The following is a 7,909-nucleotide window of genomic DNA, read 5'->3' on the forward strand; positions in this document are numbered from 1 at the left end:
TGATTCATAAGCAAGTGATTCCGAAAATCCATCTTTATGGTGTTTCTTCATGCGCTTTACACCGATATGACTCAAACGGCAGTGCCACATATAAGTTTGCACTATCATTATTAACTTTGCATCTTTTGTCATCAATATTATGAATATGTGTATCACTACGATCGAGATCCAACAAACTATTTTCATTGGGTGTATGACCATCGAAGGTTTTATTCATGTAAACAGAACAACAATTATTCTCTGACTTTAAATGAATAACTGTATTGCAATAAACATGATCAAATCATATTCATGCTCAACGCTAATGCCAAATAACATTTATTTAGGTTTAACACTAATCCTGAAAGTATAGGGAGTGTGCGATGATGATCATATCAATCTTGGAACTACTTCCAACACTCATCGTCACTTCCCTTCAACTAGTCTCTGTTTATTCTGTAACTCCTATTTCGAATCACTAATTTTTGGCAACTGAACAAGTATCAAATACTCAGGGGCTACTATAAACACTAGTAAGGTACACATCAATAACCTGTATATCAAATATACCCTTGTTCACTCTGCCATCCTTCTTATCCACCAAATATTCAGGGTATTTCCGTTTCCAGTGACTATTTCCTTTGTAGTGTAAGCACTGAGTTTCAGGCTTTGGTTCAGCTTTGGGCTTCTTCGTGGGAGTGAAAACTTGCTTGTCATTCTACTTGAAGTTCTCTTTATTTCCCTTTGCCCTTTTCTTGAAACTAGTGATCTTGTCAACCATCAACACTTGATGCTCTTTCTTGATTTCTACCTTCATTGATTTCAACATCAGGAAGAGCTCGGGAATCGTTTTCGTCATCCCTTGCATACTATAGTTCATCATAAAGTTCTACTAACTTGGTGATGGTGACTAGAGAACTCTGTCAATCACTATCTTATCTGGAAGATTAACTCCCACTTGATTCAAGCGATTGTAGCACCCAGACAATCCGAGCACATGCTCACTAGTTGAGCGATTCTCCTCCATCTTTTAGCTATAGAACTTGTTGGAGACTTCATATCTCTCAACTCGGGTATTTGCTTGAAATATTAACTTCAACTCCTGGAACATCTCATATGGTCCATGACGTTCAAAACGTCTTTGAAGTCCCGATTCTAAGTTGTTAAGTATGGTGCACTAAACTATCAAGTAGTCATCATATTGAGCTAGCCAAACGTTCATAACGTCTGCATTTGCTCCTGCAATAGGTCTGTCACCTAGCGGTGCATTAAGGACATAATTCTTCTGTGCAGCAATGAGGATAAACCTCAGATCACGGATCCAATCCGCATCATTGCTACTAACATTTTTCAACACAATTTTCTCTAGGAACATATCAAAATAAACATATGAAAGCAATAACGCAAGCTATTGATCTACAACATAATTTGCAAAATACTACCAGCACTAAGTTCATGATAAATTTAAGTTCAATTAATCATATTACTTAAGAACTCCCACTTAGATAGACATCCCTCTAATCCTCTAAGTGATTACGTGATCCATATCAACTACACCATGTCCGATCATCACGTGAGATGGAGTAGTTTCAACGGTGAACATCAATATGTTGATCATATCTACTATATGATTCACGCTCGACCTTTCGGTCTCCGTGTTCCGAGGCCATATCTGTTATATGCTAGACTCGTCAAGTTTAACCTGAGTATTCCGTGTGTGCAACTGTTTTGCACCCGTTGTATTTGAACGTAGAGCCTATCACACCCGATCCTCACGTGGTGTCTCAGCATGAAGAACTTTCGCAACGGTGCATACTCAGGGAGAACACTTCTTGATAATTTTAGTGAGAGATCATCTTAAAATGCTACCGTCAATCAAAGCAAGATAAGTGGCATAAAGGATAAACATCACATGCAATCAATATAAGTGATATGATATGGCCATCATCATCTTGTGCTTGTGATCTCCATCTCCGAAGCACCGTCGTGATCACCATCGTCACCGGCGCGACACCTTGATCTCCATCGTAGCATCGTTGTCGTTACGCCATCTATTGCTTCTACAACTATCGCTACCGCTTAGTGATAAAGTAAAGCAATTACAGGGCGTTTGCATTTCATACAATAAAGCGACAACCATATGGGCTCCTGCCAGTTGCCGATAACTTCGGTTACAAAACATGATCATTTCATACAATAAAATATAGCATCACGTCTTGACCATATCACCTCACAACATGCCCTGCAAAAACAAGTTAGACGTCCTCTACTTTGTTATTGCAAATTCTACGTGGCTGCTACGGGCTTAGCAAGAACCGTTCTTACCTACGCATCAAAACCACAACGATAGTTCGTCAAGTTAGTGCTGTTTTAACCTTCGCAAGGACCGGGCGTAGCCACACTCGGTTCAACCAAAGTGAGAGAGACAGACACCCGCCAGTCACGTTTAAGCACGAGTGCTCGTAACGGTGAAACCAGTCTCGCATAAGCGTACGCGTAATGTCGGTCCAGGCCGCTTCATCTCACAATACCGCTGAACCAAAGTATGACATGCTGGTAAGCAGTATAACTTGTATCGCCCACAACTCACTTGTGTTCTACTCGTGCATATGACATCTACGCATAAAACCTAGGCTCTGATACCACTCTTGGGGAACGTAGTAATTTTAAAAAAAATTCCTATGCACACGCAAGATCATGGTGATGCATAGCAACGAGAGGGGGAGTGTATCTTCATACCCTTGAACATCGCTAAGCGGAAGCGTTTATCAACGCGATTGATGTAGTCGTACGTCTTCACGATCCGACCGATCCAAGTACCGAACGCACGGCACCTCCGAGTTCTGCACATGTTCAGCTCGATGACGTCCTCGCCTTCTCGATCCAGCAAGACGGGTGAAGTAGTAGATGAGTTCCGTCAGCACGATGGCGTGGTGACGGTGTTGGTGAAGAACAATCTTCGCAGGGCTTTGCCTAAGCACTACGGAAACTATGACGGAGGATAAACTAGAGGGGACGGGGTTGCCGGCACACGGCTTGGTGTTTCTTGATGTGTCTTTGGTGCTAGCCCTGCCCCTCTATTTATATGTTGAGCCTTGGGGTCGAAACTTGGAGTAAAAGCCTCCACAAAGTCGGTTTCACCCGAAAGGCAAGAGTCCTTCTCGGACTCCAGGGCCAGACGCCAGGGTTCCCGGCGTCTGGACCCAGACGCCAGGGACCCTGGCGTCTGGCCCCTGGACTCCGCAAAACTTCCTTTTGCGCTTTCCAAAAACCTTGTGGGCTTTCCCCTTTGGTCCAAATAACGTGTTCTCGTACCCAAACATTTCGGGAAACATCCGGAACCCCTTTCGGTGAATTCCGGAACTCTTCCGGAGATCAAACACTATTATCCCATATGTCAAACTTTATCTCCGGACCATTCCGGAGTTCCTCGTCATGTCCATGATCTCATCTGGGACTCCGAACAACATTCGGTTACCAACATACATAACTCATATAATACTATATCGTCAATGAAACGTTAAGCGTGCGGACCCTACGGGTTCGAGAACTATGTAGACATGACCTAGAACTTGTTTCCAGTCAATAACTAATAGCGGGACCTGGATGCCCATATTGGCTCCCACATATTCTACGAAAATCTTTATCGGTCAAACCGCACAACAACATACGTTGTTCCCTTTGTCATCGGTATGTTACTTGCCCAAGATTTGATCGTCGGTATCCAATACCTAATTCAATCTCGTTACCGGCAAGTCTCTTTACTCGTTACGTAATGCATCATTCCGTAACTAACTCATTAGCTACATTGCTTGCAAGGCTTATAGTGATGTGCATTACCGAGAGGGCCCAGAGATACCTCTCCGACAATCGGAGTGACAAAACCTAATCTCGAAATATGCCAACCCAACATGTACCTTCGGAGACACCTGTAGTACTCCTTTATAATCACCCAGTTACGTTGTGACGTTTGGTAACACCCAAAGTGTTCCTCCGGTAAACGGGAGTTGCATAATCTCATAGTTACAGGAACATGTATAAGTCATGAAGAAAGCAATAGCAACATACTAAACGATCAAGTGCTAGGCTAACGGAATGGGTCATGTCAATCACATCATTCTTCTAATGATGTGATCCCGTTAATCAAATGACAACTGTTCTGTCCATGGCTAGGAAACATAACCATCTTTGATAAACGAGCTAGTCAAGTAGAGGCATACTAGTGACACTATGTTTGTCTATGTATTCACACATGTATTATGTTTCCGGTTAATACAATTCTAGCATGAATAATAAACATTTATCATGATATAAGGAAATAAATAATAACTTTATTATTGCCTCTAGGGCATATTTCCTTCAGTTACAACATGCTTGTTAAATATAAACTGCTATTCTTTACTCTTCTACATGCTGCAAGATGCTCGGAGCTGCTTGAAGATGCTAGTCTTCGATAGGCTAGGCCTTCTCCCTATATTCTAGCATTCTGCAGTTCAGTCCACAGATACAACCCTTCCATTTGATACCAGTGCACACATAGTATAGATCTGATGCTTGCGAGTACTTTGGATGAGTACTCACGGTTGCTTTGCTACCCCTTTTCCCCCTTCTTTCTTCTTTCTGGTTGATGCAACCAGATGGTGGATCCATGGAGCCAGATGCCACCCCCGCTGACTACTACTACTACCCAGAGAGTGCCTTCTACTACGTGGAGCCCGTCGACGACCAGGAGTAGTTAGGAGGTCCCAGGCAGGAGGCCTTGCCTCTTCGATCGTTGATGTTTGTGCTAGCCTTCTTAAGGCAAAAACTTGTTTAACTTTTGTCTGTACTCAGATATTGTTGCTTTCGCTGACTCTTGTGTATCGAGCTATGTATTCGAGCCCTCGAGGCCCTTGGCTTGTAATATAAAGCTTGTATTATTTCTCTTTTGTCTCTAGAGTTGTGTTGTGATATCTTCCCGTGAGTCCCTGATCTTGATCGTACATATTTGCGTGTATGATTAGTGTATGATTGAATCGGGGGCGTCACACTACCTCTATAACCTGGTAGACATAATTTTACACTAGCATTGAGGTAGGGCTATAACCTAGTACAAATCATTTTACACAATAGTTGAACTAGCTCTATAACCTAGTACAAATAAGTTTACACTAGAGTTAAACTAGCTCTATAACCTAGTACGAATAATTTTAACTAGCATTGAACGAGGTCTATAACCTAGTACAAATCATTTTCCACTATAGTTCGACTAGCTCTATTATCTAGTACAAATAATTTTAGACAAGAATTGAACTAGCTCTATAACCTAGTAGAAATCATTTTACACTAGAGTTGAACTAGCTCTATGACCTAGTACACACAATTTTAGACTAGAGTTGAACTAGCTCTATAATTTGGTACAAATAATTTTAAACTAGAGTTGAACTAGCTCTATAACATAGTATAAATAATTTCACACTAGAGTTGAAGTAGCTCTATAACCTAGTGTGATGCCCGGATAATTAAGCTACACTATTCTCTACTAATGAGGCCACGTCACCACTGTTACTTTCGCTAATCTCGTTTAGATTCAAAACGGTTCAAATTCAAATTCAAAACAAAGTTAAAAAATAGAAGTTCTCAAATGTCCAAATTAAATAGTACAAGTTGTGGCAAATAATTTATAAGTATTATTGGTAAAGAAACCACAGCTTTATAAAAGGTTTTAATGCACTAAAATAATTAAAATAGCAGCTAAAGTAATTATTTAAATGCCTTTTAAGTATTGAAAATGTGTGAAGTAATTTATTAATGCACTAAGCTTTTTATGGCAGTAGCATATCTTGTTGCTCTAATTTAGGTGCTATTCTTACCTTTTTATAAAACTAAAATAATGGGAAACTTAAATGGAAATCAAATAAACAGAAACTATAAAAAAGGATAGAAGTAAAGGAGAAAACAAAAGGCCTCACCCCTCACCCTGGGCCGCTTGGCCACCAGACCCACCAGGTCGGCCTAGCAGCCAGGCCATCTCCCCCCGCAACAGGTCCTCCCTTCTCCTGTTCCTCGGACCGCTAGAGAGAGCGCTCCCGCACGTGGTCGGCACCGCACCACCTCGTCGACGACGTGGGGTTGGATAACAGCGCCCCTCCCCGAACCCTAGCTACCCACTCGCTCCACTCCTCTCTGTCCCTCCGCCTCGCCCCTCGCCAGATCCCCTTTCCTCTAGCCCTCTCACTCTCGGTCCCGAGCCACCCGAGCACTACCATCGCCGTGCCATCGTCGTTCGCCTGCTCCGGCTTCTTCCCGGGCCACGGGAGGTTGGCCGGGGGCCTCGCCGCGCCCCGTAGTCACCGTCCACACCACCAGAGCAGGCTTCGGAGTTCCCTGCCGCTGGATCGGGCGTCGCCCGCACCGGCAACCACGTCGACCAACGCCACCGCCTCGCCGCGTCCAACTACTCCGGCATCTCCTCGACCTCTCCTGAGCTCCCCACCGGTCGCCGCTGTGAGCTCTCCCTCGATTCCCCTGTTTCCCCCTTCGGTTCGTCGCCTAGATCGCCGTAACCATCGTAGCCGAGCTCGCCGTCGTTGCTTCCCCTCGGCACTGCAACCATAGCCGGCCAGGCTCGTCCACGAGCACGGCCTCGTGCTCCTGGCCTCCCCGGTGCCTGCCAGCTGCGCTGCATCGCACGTCCGCAGCCCTGCGCCTGCAACCGTCCGCGTCGGCTCACGCTCCGCGTCCGCGAGCACACGCCCTGCTCCCCATCCCTGCTCGCCCGCGAGAACACCCTTCCGGACCCTGGCCGACCACTGCGACCCCGCTGCCGCCCAGCCGCGCGACGACCACGACCCACTCCGTCCGCGGGCGCGCGCCTGGCCGCGCCCGACCGCGCCGGCTGCTACCCTCGCCGCGACTTGCCTCCACCCCACCCGTGCTCCCCTGCTGCTGCTTGCTTCCACGGCGTTGCTGCTGCATCTACTACTGCCGCCGCTAACTGTACTCTGTATTGCTAGCTACGGAAGATGCTACTAGCTAGCTTTTCTCTTTTTACAATGACTAACCCTCTATACAGCCCGTAAATATCGTCTAAACGGTTATTAACATTAGTAAAAATAATATGAGTAGAAACTATACATGACAAACTTCATTTTATCCCATTGGAACAAATCCATTTGATGCTTGAATTAAATCATATGAAAATCACAAATTGCTATCTTCTGTTAAGAGAGAACATAATTAACCTCATAGCATACTGTGTTGCGTGCTGTGTGTGGTGTGTGTGGCCGGTTTGGCCACGGCCGTGTGTGGCTGGCCCTTGTTAGATTATTAGGATTAAAATTAGTACTAATGTGACACCCGGATAATTAAGCTACAGTAATTCCCTGCTAATGATGCAACGTCATCATAATTACTGTTGTTAAGCTCGTATTGGTTCGAATCCGGTCGAAATTCAAATTTAAATTAAAGTCAAAAAAAATTTAAACATAAAATCTAAAATGTTCAATGTGTGGCAAATAATCTATGGTTATTTGTCATGTTCGAAACAACCTCTTTTGGATTCCCACAGTGCCCCTGGAATTTTATTCAGTGGACCATCAACCAATTATTTGAGCTTCTCAATTTCAAAAATATAATTGAACACTCCCAAATGCTTGGAACTTTTTTTCGTACCAACCCAGGTTATTGCCTTGTATTTTTGTGCCAAGTTTTGTATTGAACAAAACTATTTTAGTGGCTCAAATAAAATGCAAAGTAGTAAAGAAATAAATAAAACAGAAAATAAAAAAGGTAAAAGGCCTATTCTACTGGGCACTATGGCCCGTCTAGCAAAAAGGCCAGCCCAGTCACCTCACCCATCCCCTCCTCACGCTACAGAGGACAGGGGAGGGCGTGGCGGCCATCGGTCGCTGCCAACGGCGCCGTGGCGGCCATCGCCCGGCCGACCCCG

Source organism: Triticum aestivum, chromosome 5B (assembly GCF_018294505.1).
Source record: "Triticum aestivum cultivar Chinese Spring chromosome 5B, IWGSC CS RefSeq v2.1, whole genome shotgun sequence".
Lineage (NCBI taxonomy): Eukaryota > Viridiplantae > Streptophyta > Magnoliopsida > Poales > Poaceae > Triticum > Triticum aestivum.